General features: G+C 34.3%; 1 long non-coding RNA gene across 1 annotated transcript in view; it reads right to left on the bottom strand.

The window, feature by feature from the left end:
* The window catches only part of LOC107511151, a 36,217-nt gene extending 31,392 nt beyond the window's left edge, over positions 1-4,825 (bottom strand). The window contains exon 1 of the long non-coding RNA XR_001597010.2: positions 4,005-4,825. This is a non-coding gene — a long non-coding RNA (uncharacterized LOC107511151). The remainder of the gene's footprint in view (positions 1-4,004) is intronic.
* Between the last annotated feature and the right edge of the window lie 13,554 nt (positions 4,826-18,379).

Genomic DNA, 18,379 nt, shown 5'->3' with positions numbered 1-18,379 from the left:
CCACACAGATGACTATACATTTATTGAACTCAAAATTTAGTTAACTAAAACAGAAGCATTTTGCAAGGGGCCAAAAAAGTCTCAGAAAAAGTTGAAAATCAAATGATATCACAGATATGTGGGATATAAACCTAAAAGCAACAAATGAACAGGACAAACAAACAGAGACTCATGGACATGGACTATAGACTAGTGGTTCCCAGAGGGTAGGGGATGGGGGGGGGGGGTAGGCAGATGGTTAAAGGGGGTCAAATTTAGGGGTGTAGGGGAAAGACGAAGTGGGTAAAAAGGATCAAATATATGGTAGCTGAAGGAAACTGGATTTTGAGTGGTAAACACATATCAGAATAAATAGACATTAAATTATAATGTACATCTGAAAATTATATAATTGTAATTAACCAATGTTACCTCAATAAACTTAATAAAAAAATAAGTCTCAGAAAATAAGTCAACATGTCCCTCCCCTCATTACACTTTTTTACTTTTCTAATTCAAATCCTAAACTCTCTTTAAGGGCCGGCTCAGTTCCTAACATTTCTCTGAATTCTTCCTTATCCATCACAATTACTTATGACTGTACTAGGCCATCCTAGGTATAATTTTATACCATGTCTGTAAGTCATGGCAAAATCAAGATATGCCAAGCAGACTAAAAACTTAGATCCCATCATATTTAAAGCCTTTAATTATGCACTTAGTATTTATCTCAGAGGGAGGAAACCTGAGGTTTTTTTATGTTCATAACAATACGAACCTCTTTTTTTATATTCAAATTGGAGGATTCATTGCGTGCTTCATATTTGAACTGATTTGGATTGCCTTTCATTTCACGTTTTTCTCATTAATCAGAACTGAATCACATTACTCACACCCTAAAAAACTCAAAGGTAACAAACAGATAGTCCAATTTTTTCCCAAAAAATTTGTGTAATTTTTTTTCTGGCTTTCATATCAGCAAAATATTTCCAGACTGTCTACAGTTTTTATCCTTACTAGGGTTTTCTTATGCAATATCCTTAATAAGCAATCTCTTGGGAGGCATATTAAAGGGCTTAGACTTTAGATGAAATACTCTTTTCTAATAGACTGCATTCTTTCATTTATCACTCATTTTCAGAATCTCAGATTCCACGACAGCTGATTTTAGGTAATTGCCAGCTGATTGTCTCAGGGTTGGTAGCATAGGGTAGTTACCCCTCTGCGCCTTGCATATTACCTGTTTAGGAGAATAATGTTTAAAAGTAGTTTTTATTTTGAAACTTTAGTTGTAAAGATTGATTATTATGTCATTAGAAAGGGTTGTGTTAGGAGTCACATGTGGAACTCCAAGGTCACTTTTAGATTGACTGATTGGGTAGTCTCTTAATTTAATTTATTATTTTTTTTAAATGTTGCCTTCTGTTATATCTTGTAAACTGATTCAGGTTAGGAAATTTTGAAATCTCAAGATAACAAACGGGTGGAGTAAAATAGTCACAGTTTCAAGATCATACCATACCTGTCTGGCACTTCCTTTCTGGTATTGATAAAATCCTCTAGGAGCAGTTATTTGAAAAATTCATAATATATTCTGTTACATCCCATCACTGCCTTTTAAAATCATCTTCCTAGTGTGTTAGCACAATGTGGGGCTATGATAGGTATCAATAGGGATTTGTGAATTTTAAATAGATTTGTCATGAATCTGTTGTTTTCATGCCAATCTTAGATTTCTTTCTTCTTGCGATAAAACAGCTTCGTACTATGCCTTTTGGCAAAAGAGTCATATGCTTCAGTAAAACATATTTTGAGCTAATTCCTAACATATATCTTCAATAATTTCAAATGTTAGCATTGCTTTGCTGCTTGGTTACATTAATATTTTTATACTCACTATGCACTTAATAACTTTTTTATTGAAATCAATAGTGCATTGTATCATAAACTGATTCATTGGCAGCAAAGATTTGAAAGAAATATTCTGTGCATTACGTTATTACTTTCAATTGAATCCAGATTGATCCAGTGTATTTATATTAATAATTCTTCATTGAAAGCAATGGAGCTGAGCCTGGATTAAGAATGCTCCATTGGTTTCTAAGAAGTTCAATCATAAAACATATTATATTTAACATCAGGGGCCTCGTTCACCTCCCACCTCCCTATACCAATATATGCACTGTCCTTTAACCCAAGACAATTCAACATCTTTTCTTGTTCTCCTGCAATATTTCTAAAACATATTGCACAGGACGCTGAAGTCTGGTCAAGAGTACCAGATGATTATTGATATAAACATTAGTTAAAAATAATAAAATCAAAAATGTCTTATTGTGGTTTACTTTTTTGTAGAGGTTCTTATAACTTGAGAATTTTATTATTTCACTTGTGTACCACAGTCTAACAGCTGACATAATGCTGCAGAACTATCATTAGAGAAAAAAAGCAACTCTAAGTAGCTTTTTCTCCAGTCCTGGTTATAGGTTATGCTGAGTTATTCACCCATCTGATACTCATTCTCCATTGTAACAGGAAACACACATTAGAAAGTGGTTGAGAGGCAGTTTGTAATTGGAGAATGATCAAAGGAGGTCTTTGCAAAAAAAAAAAAAAAAAAAAAAAAAAGCCTGGTTCATACAATGTTAAAGTCAATTATTTTGACTTAATTAGCATCACATTTTAACTAAATGAAGAGATAGAACTGATTATAATTTATTGAATTAAGCACATTCATATGTGTAGCAAGATGCTCAACAAAAACAAGAAAAAATATAGTCAAACAATATACCAAAGAGTCCCAGACTCACTGACTATTTTAACTGAAGATGTCTTTAAATATCATTTTGTACTAATGTGTTAACCACTTGTATCTTTTATTCAAGTAAAATCAAAGAATAAATAAATATATGGCTGATCGGTTTGAGAAGAGTGGGAACTGGATTAGGATAGGTATTAGAAATCTTTTTTTACAAAGATTGCATACATTTAAAATTTTACAAAGTTATTAAGAAAGAATTTTTGAAAATATGTGCTGAATTTTATAGTCAACAATGAGAAATGTCAAATTTCATTAATTAAAGAATTCATAGTTACAGAAAATATTTAAATTTCTTTTCAGGCTTCAGTAAATACTACTAGAATTAGTTATAATTAATTTTAATCCAATCTCAATTTTGAGGCTTAGGAAATCTTGATACTATGTTCGAGATATTAAAAACTGACTGCAGTTTTGTAACTATAGACACGTATATTACATCTTGTTATTCTTCTCAAGTCTAACAGAAATAAAGCAAATGTTGTCCCTTGGCTAGAAGATTTTGGATTATGTTAGGCAAGCAAGGTAAGTCTGACCAAACTTTATTTGAGACTCCTCCAAAAAGAGACCTCATAAACAAAATAATAATGTTAGAGATTCCAATATTATCATAAATTAGGAGGGGTTTATTTCAATGTATACTGGACCCAAATAGCATTGGCCAGTGAGGAGAAAATGATAACTTAGACCATAGTCTAAATATAGTTGACAGTATTGGTTTTACTTGCCCAATATCAACTCCAACTTCTTTTTTACGCAGCACTACCATTTTGTTTGGAGGATTATTCTGTTCCTATTGACTGTAGTCTTGGCAGGATGCCAATTAAGAAGCCCTGCTTTGACCTGCTTAAAGGGAAGGGAAAAACATAGACCAAACTAGACCAATCAAACTCACACAATTACAAATCTCAGGAATTGAGCTCAGGGTTGCAAAAGAAGAAAAGCGATAGAGCTGTCTCATTCCAGTGGTGGTGATAACCCAAACAGCCCATCGGCTCCTGCTGCCTCCAGCCTCAGAACTGCCTTTTCTAAGACCTGATCCTTTGGCTTTTTTTTTTTTTTTTTTTGGTCTATGTGTGAAATATTTCCGTAGTCTTCTAATAAATATATCTTTGTCTCACTCTTACATAGCTAAAATATGTTGCTATTACTTTTACCCAAACATCATTTGTGTTTCATTAAAAACTAGCCTGAGTACAGCACTGACCTCAAAGTAGAAAAAGGGGATGCCAATAGCCAAAGTCAGAGTTCCAAGAGCAGTATCAACATGATGAGGCCATGTCAATCCTGGTTCTGCCAAGGTTTGACATCAAAAAAAGTTCACTCTGGGAAAAAAAATTCACATTGGATGGAGAACAAATAGCAGGACCTATACCTTTATATGAGTAATTGTGTTGTCATTGTGTACAATCAATCCCTTCAAAATAAGCCAGCAAGGAACAAAGATACTGGGAGCAGATCTCCTAGCCAGAGGAAGAGATTGGCAAGATATAAGTAAAGTTCATCACAAAGGACCAGAGAAGGAGGTAGAGGCCGTCTGTAGCTTAGGGGCTGGCTGATTGTCAGGGCTCACCCTGGTACTGCTGGCCCTGCACGCAGGTTAACAGTATTGGTTCTAGGTTCTGCTGAGACCAAAGTAGTTAATAGTCAGATATGGCCCCAGCAATAGTCCCAGGGTTGGGCAAAGCTGCAGTTGGGGTGCAAGTCTTCCAGCTGGGGTGACCAGGTGAGGCTGGGAGAAGCAGGCCGTATCAGGATAAAGATGGTTCTTTGAGCAGAGAAAGTCAGTGATAACATGTGTCTTGAACTAAAATAATGTATAAATATATAATCTATCAAGATATTTCCGGAGAAACTATGTCTCTGCTTTGAACACACTCTTCTTTGTCCTTGGGTTGACCTTTCCTTTATTTTTCCTTGGTAAATTGTTTTTACCTCTGAGATCTAGCTCAAACGTTATCTATCTTCTAGGGAGAATTCTTGCCTCTACAAATGGGTTTATGATATTTTTACATAATTCTAATTTGAATTAGGTATTTATTCCTCCTAAAGGAAGGCTTGAACAATTTCTAATGAATGCTCTGTCCTGCATATTGAAGACATACAGGAAATAATTGTTGAATGCCAAGTTCATGAAAAGTGTAGCTCCTTCTCAGGCTGAAACTCTTTGATATCTTTAATGTTTTAAGTACTCATGAAAAATGCTTCAGCTGGAAATCAAACTTCATTAGTATCTGAGACACTATGTGCTCTCTTATACATACAAAATTAATTTTACTATTGACGGACATGAAATCTCCCCACCCCCCACCCCCCACCAAATAAAAAGAAAAAGGAAAGAAAATGCAGAGAAGTTGAAGAGAAAAAAAGTATATGTCTCAAAACTCAACTATGGAAACATATTCCAATATTTTTTAGGTATCCTTATATGGTGTATAAATGGAATATAAAACATGGCTTTTTTAGCTTGTATTTGGGAAATATGAATGAATAACAAGAACATCAGTTGCAATGAAAAAGAAAATGTGCTTAAGCACTCCAAAACCCACTGAGAGAGAGAGAGAAATCTAGATTCTATGTGGTTGATGAAGTATCATTCTTTCTTTCATTTGGATGGCCCTTTAGTCCAGGCCAAAGACTTGAAAAGTATTTTTCTCTTCTGATACCTGAAATTCCAGGTTTCAATGGCCACAGTCATCAGCATTATCTTCTTAGGAAAAATTCTTTCTCACAACAATAAAGAATAATAGATAGCTTGTAATGTATGTACCCAAAAGTATTCCATCTAGAATAACTTCTATTTGAAATACAAAATTAAAAATACCTTTAAAAGGAGTGATTTCTACATCATTTAACTTTTTTATCTCTTGTCCATATAAAACTAGATTTACCCATAATGCAAGTTAATTTAAAAATGCAATTTTAAAATAACCATGACAGTCTATTCCCTTATATCATATATACAAGTTCAAGAGAAAACAAATAAAATAGTCAAGAGAGAATTTGTTTCATAAAATTTCAGATAAGCTTGGTTTTAATAATTTAAAGTTTTAAAAAATATGTCATTTGTAAAACACATTTGTGCATCTCCTGGAAGAGTGCATCTTTTGGAAGAAATCAGACCTTGTTTGCTTTTACAAAGATAATTATGAACATGTCCAAACAATTGTTTTCAATGAGCTTATAAACTTTCAGAAGGTTAAAGTCTTCTATTCCTGTTTCTTAGGGGATTCTTCCTGTATCTCTAACAAGCTCCATACAAGTTGCACCCATCAAAAGTGTTGGCAGTTTACAAGATAACTTCTGGCAAGAAACCAGGCCTACATTTTCACTTATCTTACTGGAGTGTGACATTACAAAACAGAGCCTCAAATTTATCTGTCAAATAATGCTGCTAGTTCATTTATAACAGTGAGACACTTGATTCCCAAATCACAGTAATCTTGAATGATTTCCTTTTTCAAACATCAGAACCTCAAAGCATAAATGCTATATCTTAGAGCTTATACAGTGACAGATAAAACTTTCTGTATAAACTGTCTTCTTTTCATTAAGACTTTATGATAATTATGTCTCATTAAGTACCAAAGAATGTTTCTTTCCAAAAAGTTAGATCTCAAATGTAAACTTAATCATCTAACTTGTTTGAAGAAAAGAATGATAGCAATTAACAGATCATCCTAATGATGTAATGAAATTTTCACCTAATTTATTGCTTACATTTTTATTGTTTTTTTTTTTTTTTTTTTAGAAAAGCAATACAACCATACATTTTCAGACGGCCCCAAATTCCATGAAGACACATGAAACAACTGATGACTTCTCGCTGAAAGAAGAGATGACCACAAATACTCTCTGAAGTTCGTTCCTCAGAAATTCCCTGAGACTCTGGCCTGGCTGTCTCTCTGGCAACATAGATATCCAGGCCATTGTTGGATAAAGGGTGAGGTAGAGAGGAGCCAGTCATCTCCACGGTACACAGGTTAAAAGGAAGGCCCTTTATCCCAGAATGCTAGGAAATGCTTTCCAATCCCTACTTTTCCACATTCCTTGCTCTGCAGCTCAGAGTAAAGTATCATCTCCAGCCATTCCAGAACTGAAGGAATCAGTTATTTTAGGAATCGGTTATATTTAGGAATTTCCTCATTCTGGGAATGCAGAGAAATGGGCTCCGCAGGAAGGGTTGGGCTCTTCCACCTCAACCACTGAAACTATGACCAGTTATGATCAATTTCACTCCTTTCCTTTATACTTGCTCTAAAATCACATAGTGTTTTTATAGTATATCACAATAAGTTGTCCAAATTACCTAAATATGTACCAAAATTCTTTCCCTGACTCTTAGGTCTTCAGTTGTGATCAAAATGAAATTATCTTGCTTGAATAATCATGCTTTCCATGTGGCAGTTTACATAGGCAGGTGTGTTTATAAACTTCGTTTCATCAAAAGGGAAAAAAATAAAATAACCCAGTTAGCAGTTTCTGTCATTTTGTGAGCTAGTTTTAAAAGGGAACATTGATTTTTATTTCTTCTGTACTTGGCACAAATTTAAATGGTAGAGCAGAAGTCCAGCACCTAAGACTGGAGTTTTCCCCAAATTTCTCAAGGATGTTCTTCTCCCTTCATTTAGCCTCTGATACCCCAAATCCAGTGTTTCTCTAAAACTTCAGAAATGTACTGATCTTTTTTTAGTGGAAAAAAGGCTAAATCTTTGAGGCTTTTTGGTGTTGATGAATTATTTTTATTATTATATTTGTTAAGTATGTATAAACACAAAACTAAGTATAAATTCCTTATGCTTAGAACTTATGCTCAGAGCTTTAATTCTACAACCAAAACAAATTTACCAATACATATACAAACAAAATTCAAAAAGAAGTAAAATTCAAATTAACAACATTAATTTAGTGTGATAGATGATATTATGCTGCAACTAAATGTAAATATGATACCCGCTTCAGCACAGGTTTGTCATCTAGTACACAATGCTTATATTCTTCTGTGAGATCTGATGATTCAAACATTCTAAGAAGTTTCTCTATTAAAACTATTGTGAAACCTTCAATTGTGCCTGTACTGTGATGTCATCTTGCCCTTTACCTGGTATGAAATGCATCATTTATGTATTAAGTCCTGCCTCTGTTCTTTTCATATTACCCCACATTTAAACGTATCTCTTCGCTTAAAGACATTGTCAGACAGCAGTGCACAGTGGTTCTCCATTGAACTATTTTGCCCTCCGGGGCACATTTGGCAACATCTAGAGATTTTTTGGCTGTCTCAACAAGGAACAGAGGGTACTAGCATCTAGCAGGTAGAGGCCAGGGATGTTGCTAAATATCCTATGATGCATAGAATATATACCGAAAACAGAGAATCGTCTAGTCAAAAATGTCTGTAGTATGGAGGTTGAAAACCCAGCCAGGGCAAATGCCACTGCCCACTGTCAAATCCCACCTTAGTATTTGGTTATAAGTGGTCCTCTGAATCGTCTAAAATATGATTGCATCAATTAATTTTAGATTTTTATTTGAAATTTTAAAAAATTAGAGGCCAAAAATTCCCAAACTCATTAGACTTATTATAAAAATCAAAACTACAAGAACTCAGTGAGAGCTACCATTTTGAAGAAGTTAATTTCCTCATATAATATTATAAAATTCTCACTAAGCTCTAGGATTCCTGATTCTTCACCTATTTAATTTTTAGATTGTGTATTTAAATTACTCTAAAATATCAGTAGATTACCATCAGAAAACATTTGCTAGTTACTTAAATGACTTTGATATCATACATAACACCCATAAAATTTACTGCAGAATCAATGCTGTACTATAACAAAGTTTGGGATATACTTTCCCAGAAAGGAGTAATGGCCATGGGAACATTTACAAACTGGAATGAGTATAAACTAATCAGAATAAAATTAAATAGTAATTTAGAATCCTAATACCATCCTCAATCAATCAAAAACATATTTACTGTACATCTGTTATGTGGCATGGTTTTTATAAAGTTTAATCTCAGGTCAAGTACAATGTGTATTTTTCCTCCCTCCCAGTAGCCATGTTTAATGGGCTCTAGCCAGTATGACTGGAAAATAAACTCTTACCAAGGATAAAGAAACAGCATGCTTTCAAAGCCAATTTCTAGTTTTCTGCAACAGAAAATTTTCAAAATAGTTTGCATTTCAGTTCCTTTACAGCTTCTTCTAGCTATTTGCTGCAAATTGTGGATCATCTTTAATGTATGCACTTGTACATCTACCCTACTTGAAAATGCAGTATTAAGACACCACCTAAAATAAAGTAGTCTTCCAGCGATTCCATATTGTTCTAATAACCAGTCTTGTAATCTTGGACAAGTTACCTACCTCCCTATAACCCATTTCCTCATATGCATGATAGAGATAAAAGTAATAGCTTTTTGATGGCTAGATGAGGTAATATGAAGAGAGCTTAGAACAATATCTAGCACTTGATAAGTTCTCAGTATGTGTTTGCTACAATTATTTCTTTATAATGAGGAAAAATTAAAGAATTATAAAAGCAGTAGATAAAGATTAAGACCCCATTTTAAAAACACAACTGAATATTTGAAGTAAGCAGCACTGTTCTGCCTGAAGTAAATCATTTTACTAATCTTCTCTGGACAATAGTTCCACTGAAAATGTTCCCATTTACTAGTTTTGAATACAATTTTTTTTCATTAATTAAACAAACAAACATTAACTGAGTATCTCCAATGTTGCAGGGAGGATGGAGACTAGTGGGGAGACTCAAAGATTAATAAGGCAGAGGTTCTGTCCTCAAGAAGAAAATGGTCTGAAGAGAAATTGGTATTTGCACAGAACTAAATTTCCTTAACTCATTACCATATTTACAGGGTTACTTTAAAATGTATTAGTGAACATCCTACGATCAATGAGAATGCATGGCAAAGAGCTAAAGAACTGTATTTTCCATGTTTTCGTCTGTCAAGAAGTTTCTTTGTGAAGACAAATGTTGATTATAGATTTGGGAAAATCATTCCAAGCTTTTTATGTGTGTTCACAGCTCACACACATACATGCATACACACTACACTTAGGGTGTACAGTGTTTTAATTTTAATCTCACATAATGTTCAATAAAATACTCAGCAGAGTTTCACTTCATATGGATTTAATAGGTGATGAAAACCAGCCGACTATAGAAAGACCAAACAGAAAACTACAATTATAAGCATTGCATTTACTCTCTCGGCAATTGCTTGATTTCCCACAGGGTCGTGAAGAAGACTTGGCCTGCAAACACTCTGAGTATTCATGGTCTTACTTAGCTTCTGCAATGCTCTAGACTTTGTCTGCTATAAAATCCAAAGAGCACTGTGAAGATGTGAAAATGATAAAGTAGAGTTCTGTGTAGAAGGTTAGGAACTTAACCATTAACTGAAAGGACAAACGAACAAACAAAAATCAATATGAAATTATCCTATTATAATATTCTTTAGGGAAATAGTTCTACCTGCAGCAATCAAATCATTGTCTTTGTTTTTGTTATTTTGTAATAATAACAGTGTTAAAGTTGTATGGCTGTCGACATAAAGATAGAAACAATCTGGTATCATGCCACTGTCAAATAATTACGGAGGGTCCACATTTTCATGTCATTTGGTTCTGTGACTAGAAATCAGTTCTAATCTCATCTCTGTCAAAAACTGTGCAGGGTTTGAAATTCTTCCCCTACTTACAAACTTACAATTTAGCTTGACAGTTTCATGGGCACAGTTTCAAAATACTATACTCCTGAGTTAGAAATACAGTGCAATTTTTTATTCATAGCAGTAGCAGTAGCTGAAGTATTATTTTTGCTCTAGTTTGCTGAGTCCCAATTTCCATAGGTCACTGCAAAGAGGGCCAGGTATATTACAGGAAAGAAACTCTTAAGTTTAAAAAATGAAATCTTTTGTTTTGGGCAGAAAATCTGCTAGAACTTTGCCCCAGAAGTGAGTCATTATCTCTGTTATAGTAAAAAGTAAACCAACCTGCCCTTTGCTCTGTAGCTAGACATTATCTTTTTCCAAGGTTGTTTACTGTACACAAACATTCTTAAACAGTCTAAGATAAGGCAGACTGTGCCTGTATTCATGATACGTAGAAATGCAAGACACCCATGGAGAATTGTTGGAAAAAAAAAAATGTGAAGCATCAAAAGCCAAAATGAGCTAAGCTATGATTATAGTTTCTGTTCTTTGGGGTCAGTTGAACCACTGAACCAAGTTGATTTCCACTCTTTCATGAATTGAAATCTAAAAAACACTTCAACAAGTATTTCCTTTTATTCTCAGTAGATCTTATTTAGACTTTAGTACCACAAATTTCATGCAGACTACAGTTAGATTTGGTGTTAGAAGTAGGAGTGGACATCTTTATTTTCATATTCCTTCCTACCTCAATGATAATGCTAGAATGGAAATAGCTTTGGCCAAAAAAATTTTGTATGGCTTTATGTGTATGTGTAAGAGAAATAGATAAAGAGTGAAAGCTCTGGATTACTGAAAACAATCAGAATTCATATCTCCTCTCTGCTCAGATTAACCACTTGATTGTATACACAGTTCACAAGGCAAGAATTAAATACTATATTTCTATCATGTTGAAGTCCACTATAGAGTGCCTAGTGTCACAGAATATGAAGCTAGTCAAGTGAATAATCAAAGATTCTTTTTTAGAAAAATTAAATGTGTTTCCAATTCCTACCTAAGCATTACCCCTACTAGAAAACCAGGACTTCATTTTCTCTCTCTTTGTATTTCAAGTACCTAACACAAAAATTGAAATATAAGTACTTAATGCAGTGTTGTTGAATAAAACAAAATTTAAAAGATGCTCTGTCAATATTTACATGACCATGTTGACAGAAGTTTAAGTGACTTAAAATATCACCTGAGCTACCAATTATACTATTGAAATAGTTTTCACACAAATCTATTCTGACCCTACTAAATGAGACATAGTAATGCTGTGTAGAAGCTGCACTGATCTCAAGATAAGAAACTTAATTCCTTGACTTCCAAACGCTAACATAGCAGGAAGTTAGGAAGAATAAAGCAAGTATACACCAACATTAACAGAAAGCAAAGAAAGTAAACTACTGTAAGATATTAACAAAGTTTTATGTGAAACATCAATTTCATTCTAATTAGAGCTGGCTAAATTAGTAAATGTCTGCTTCATGGACTTCACTAAAGATTAATTTTATTTCTGCTCCACTATGGCTCACTGAAAAAAAACAAAAAACAAAAAAACTTATGTACCTGCAGCCTCCTAAAATCTTCAAAATGACAGAAAACTATAAAACTAAGGCTATATAGCAAGGAACTTGAGTCAGAGTAGTCAGAATATAATTTTGATTTATTGTTAATCATTTCAAGAGAGGTTGCCATTTAAAAGGTTCCAGCTACTTCTATCAGCACAGACAACAAATCACCTTAAATTAGGGGGAAAACACTTGACTATAAGAAATGCTACAGTAGCTGACAAAATTTATCTTTTCAGCTGAGACCTTAAGGTATGTTTTTACAACAAGTTGGAAATTTCAGGGTACCAAAAGATAAGAAAACAAGTCAAAAGAATTGTACTACACCTTTATTTCTTATCCAAGGCACTGCCAAAGAATATATAGATCCTACTCTCACTGCTTCCATCCCTCTTCCCAAGCTTTTAGTTTTCAACCACAGTTATCTGAGCCCCTCAACTTGCCTACTTCAAGGGAGTCATAAAGGCAACTCAGAGAGGTCTGCCAACAACTTTTAAACCAGCTTTATGGTCAAATTCAGTGCTACTTTAAAAGTAGAAAGTATTTCCAAACATTTTTACTACTTCCCTGGTGTAGACTGTATGATCTTTATGATAATTCAATTATAACCTTCTTAAATTATTTTAGGCAGGTTTAATGGAGCACTGAGTGGAAAGACAATCTGTTCTTTGACAGAAATTAAACAGGAAGCTGGCATAATTTCTACACAGAGATATATTTCTCAAAGATTTTTTACAAACATTACCTATCACATCCCCTTGTTGTAGTATGTATAATAATCCCATCTGTGCGAAGATAAACGCAAAGCTTTACCTAGGAAAAATAATCAGCTTGGTAAACTCATTTGTTTCCCATGAGAAAGATGAATTGACTTGTCATCTTATAAAAGAGCCGAGAGATTTTTCTGAAGGTCTCCTATAATATTGCTATCATTATAGGAGATACTAGTTTGCTGAAGAACATAGTGAGGGAGAATCAGTTCTTCATGCCTATTCCAGATTATCCAGTTTAGGCCATAATGCCTCATGACTGCACAATCTCAATAGCCTCCAAACTGGCCTGATGGCCTCCAATCATTCTTCACATGCGAATAATCTCCCATGCTGTTGCCAATATTTTATTTCTAAAAATGTAGCTCTAAGAATATTTATCCACTTCAATTTTTCTTAACTACTCACTACTACCTATAGGATGAGTTTAAACTCCTTAGCATGATACATTAGACTCTTATATGACCTCAGCCTAATTCACTTTTCCAGCTACATTCTCCATCATTCCCAACCAAACCCCTCAAGCTGAACCACTCACTCTTCCCTGAAAAAATTTTTAAAAATTCAATTCTCTGTTTGTTTTTCAACACTCTTCTGTTTTTAGAAACCATGGAGATTGTGCTGAAGATCGTTTATCAAGTTATGTGACTTTGTGCCACAAAATAGGACTAGAAAACAGATATAAGCAAATCAGATGTGAGGATATTTCCAGGGTTGGGTAATGATGAAGCAAGAATTTCAAAAGTTTAAGAGTGCGATATGATATGGTAACAAGAAGAATCTAGGTTGACTAGAGAGACAAGTGAAATCTATAAGTGGCTGGAAGACTGAGAGAATAGTAAGGCAGCAAAACAACTGATGGTTAAGGGATGGAAAAGAATACGTTCCATTACAGAAATAAAAGACCTAAAGTTTGAGATAAAAGACATGAGATCTATGAAACTGAGCAGTTCTGGGTGATGACAAGTTTTAAATGTTGAGTAAGAATTGCTGAAATTGAACAGACATCTAAGATTTTTTTAATTAGAGGTCAAAGGACCATGAAACAATAGTTTTAAAAAGGTCATACATATCAAAGCTAAAGGAAGACAGAAAATAGAGGGAAAAGGAAAATTTTCTCTTCATGGCCAAAATCTTCCCTAAATGTGGAAGAGTCTTCTAGAGGAGAGGAAGAAGCTGACATGAAAATGCATAAACATCATAACAGTAAATGACATAGACCTCAACTCATTGAACAACCTAAAACCAGGCTAAAATACATCTAATTTAATTACTTTAAATAAAATATAGTTTAAGATAATTACCATTTAAAAACAATCTCTCAAAAAAAAAACACGGAGTTTATTTGTATTTTTATAGTTGATTAAATAATGAAAGATACATTTTTAAGCAAACACTGGAAAAAAAAATCTCCTGGACCAAATACACAAATTGAGAGACTTTAAATCTAATAATAACCATGGAAAACTCCCGATAGTGAAAAGAAAGCTTGTAATCCATGTTAAGATAACTAACCATTTAACTTTTTGACAAGATTTAAAAGGTAGCAATAAAAACGGCTTGGCAGATTTCAAATAAGGCTAAAAAGGGAACTCTAGCCTCTGCAGTTTGAGTCAAATTTTTCTTGAGAATCCTTATTAACAGAAGAAGTACTGCTGACACTCAGCACTATTTCATGCTTTGGCTGTGCCCACCCCAGAGACATGAATAGATTTTTATTAGACAAATATTAGATAAACTGAAAATATTCCAGGTTGTCTGACAAAGAAAAGGTTTCATACATCATTATGTTAGAAGAGAAAAAAAAATGTTATTTCAGTAGATCCCTTAAAATATCTATCACTTTAAAACCAGCATTAAAGCCTGCACATGAAAGCTGATTTTACTATTACATTTCTGTCTCTACCTTAAAAAGTAAAAAATCAAGAGGAGGAAAAAAATGGTATAGATGACAGAGGCTTTAGAGGTTCATCCCTCCTGCAACCAAATCAAAGTTGTAACGGAAACAAGGAGCAAATGGCAAGGAAAAATCACCTGAGATCTAGATGAACAAGCCATACAACTAGTGAGAAATCTAAGAAATCGCCCTGCAACGGCAGAAGGCAGGACAGGGCGAGGACATGGGGCTGCCCAGTCTGGAGCGGCTAAGTGAGATGGAGGCAGTGGCAGTGGCAGAAATCTCTGAAAGGGGCCATGTCTCAGAGTGGATTTTCCCAGTAATGGACCCACTTGCTCTGAGCACCAGTGCCAATTTGGATGCATGCAGAGTGAGGGCCAAAGCGAGACTCGCTCTATACAGAAGTACAGGCAGTACCCATAGTTCCCTGTTGAGACCTTCCCCTTCCCAATGCACAGACACAGCCCTGCCGTAACCTAGACTTCATCAAACTGGATAACAGAGATAACTCCACCCAGAGGATTCCCTGAAACTCCGCCTCCCTCAACTCGCGGCTCTATCCAAGCCATATCCAGGTGTATCCTCAGCGAGTCAGGTGCTCCTTGCTGAGCCGCACCTCAGCTACACCAGCTGGCCTCAGTTTCTGGTGTAGCCTTTTGAGGCAACTATAAGCACAGCATATAGTTGGATTGTTTGCTGAATCTTAACAGGTGGCTCCAGAAGGGCAGAGTCTTGGGCTAAATTTGGTCTGCAGCTGAATCCCTCTCAGGACTGTGCCACTGAGCACCTACTTCACAAATCCACACTAGTAAGAGCGGGAGACTTAGGAGCTTTGCTTAGTACATAGAAACAGACATGGAAAGACAGCCAAAATAGGAAGACAAGGAAGCAGAAACCATATGAGAGAATAAAACAGAGATCCAGATATAATAGAGTCAAGTAATCTAACAGATGCAGAGTTCAAAACACTCAAACTTTTGGGAAGTGTGGATAAATTCAGTGAGAACTTCAACAAAGAAATAAAAAACATAAAAACAGAAATGGAAATTATAAAAGGGAACCAGTCTGAAATGAAGAACACATTATTTGAGATGGGAGTATATTAATGGAATAAATAAAGGAATAAACAAAGTGAATAAAGAAAAGGATCAAATAACCTATCTAGAGGATGGGAAAGCCAAGGACATTCAATCACGATGGCAAGAAAAAAGAGGCTAAGACTATAAAAATAATTTAAGGAGCATATGGGACACTATTAGAAGTCAAAATATCCATCTGAACAGAGTACCTGAAGGAAAACAAGATATTAACAACTGTTTGAAGAAATAATGATGAAAAACTTCCCTAATCTGGTGAAAGAAATAGACATAAAATCCCGGGACACTCAGAGAATCCCCAAAACCAGGGAACCAAGAGGCCCACACCAAGACACATCATAATTAAAATGCCAAAGTTTAAATACAAAGAAATAATATTAAAAGCAGCAAGAGAAAGGCAGATCGTTACCTACAAGGGAACACCCATAAGACTGGCAGCTGATTTCTCAAAAGAAGCTATGCAGGACAGAAGGGCTTGGCACAAAATATTTAACATGATGAAGACCCAGCATATACAACCAAGAATACTTTATCCAGCAAAGCTATCATTTAGAGTTGAAGGACAGATAAAGAGCTTCCCAGATAAAAATAAGTTAAAGGAATTTATAACCACCAAGCCAGTATTACAAGAAATATTGGAAGGATTTCTTTAAGAAGAAAAAACGTGTATCAAAAACAAGAATAAAGGATGGTAACAACTATATTCCTATCAATATGGAAAAAAAATTAAGTATTCCAACTAAAAGATAGAGTGGATGATTAGAGAAGAAAACAAGACTCCTACATGCATTGCCTACAAGAGACTCACTTCATACTAAAAGACAAACACAGACTAAAAGAAAAAGGATGGAAAAAGATATTGCTTTGATGGCCCTAGAAGGTATTTAAGTCAGATAGAGAAAGATAAACACTATATGACTTCACTCATATGTGGAATCTAAGGAATAAAAAGAACGGAGTAATCAAAAACAGACTCACAAATATAGTGGACTTTTGATATATGAAGCATTGGGTGATAGTTGAGAATAAGATGAGAAGTTCATAGAGAGGAAACATGTAAAGAGAAAAAGAAGAGCTTTTGTAAAAGGTACTGGATTAAGCTGTTATTCCTTGAAACACCAGCAATTTTAATTCATATAACTTATTCCATTGTGCCAAACTACTGAAATGTTACAAAATTCATTAACAATAGATATTTTTTAGTTCTTAACTGTATTCTGAGCAGTCAAATGGATTAAAAACAGTCAAAGCAATGAACATAGGGGTGCATATATCTTTTCAAATTAATGTTTTCATTGGATAAATACTCAGAAGTAGAATTGCTGGGTCATATGGTAGATCTATTGTTAGTTTTTGAGGAATCTCCATGCTGTTTTCCATAATGGCTGCACCAATTTGCAGTCCCCAAATTGGCATAGCATTATGTACAATATCCAAGATATGGAAGCAACCTATAATATTATAGAGCAATAAAAAGAATAAAATCTTGCCATTTGTGACGACATGAGTGGACCTAGAGGGTATTTTACTAAGCGAATTAAGTCAGAAAAGACAAATACCATATGGTTTCACTTACATGTGGAATCTAGACAAACAAACAAACAAACAAAACAAAACCAAAAAAGACTCACAGAAACAAAGACCAAAGGATGGTTACCAAAGGGGCGGGTGGGAAGATGGACGAAAAGGTGGAGGGAGATATAGTCAATAACACTGTGATAAACTTGCATGCTGACAGATAAGATTACTAGAATTAGTGGAATGATAACATTGTAAGGTATAAAAAACATCAATTACTATATTATAGACTTAAGCTAATATAACTAATGTAATATTATATACTGACTATATACTTAATTAAGAAAAAAAATCAAAGCATTGTCTAATTTACCACGTACTCTCTTACAGAATTCATTGATCAGCAAAATCTCTCTACAAGAAAAAGGCAAGAATTGAAATAGCTATAGATTAAAAATTTGTGATACTAAATAGAGGCTCTGCAAAATTACTTGTAAAGCTGAACATAGACTCAGCTCTCCTGATTTCTACTCCAGAGCATAATTCAGTGGAGTGACTACACGTCAATACAATGTGCATCTGTCCCTCCTTGGGACTAAACTGAAACCAAATCAGTTCACACCATCCTATTAATAGTTCTAAAATTATAATTGCTATTTAATCACTACTGAATTGGACTTGGCCTTGATTTCTTGGCAAGTTTTATTATATTAGTAATATAGTAAATTTCTTTCTCTTTTCTTCCTTCTGCCAAACCTCTTTTTCTAAAATGACAATATGCAAATTATTGCTTTTTAAATAAAATTATGGCTACAGTATAAGGCAAATAAGATTATAGTTAAGTATCCTTTTTAAGAAAAAGAATAGTATCATTAAACATCATAAAAATATAAGAACGGTGTAATACTGGTGAAGATCTTGTTCCAAGTACAAATTACCTTTTGCATGGCAAATCGACTTTACTAATACATAATATGTAAATTATGAAAGTAAAAAACAT

Source organism: Rousettus aegyptiacus, unplaced genomic scaffold, assembly GCF_014176215.1.
Source record: "Rousettus aegyptiacus isolate mRouAeg1 unplaced genomic scaffold, mRouAeg1.p scaffold_m13_p_8, whole genome shotgun sequence".
In the NCBI taxonomy this organism is placed as follows: domain Eukaryota; kingdom Metazoa; phylum Chordata; class Mammalia; order Chiroptera; family Pteropodidae; genus Rousettus; species Rousettus aegyptiacus.
The sequence above is the reverse complement of the archived record's forward strand: the minus strand, read 5'-3'. Positions and strand labels throughout refer to the sequence as shown.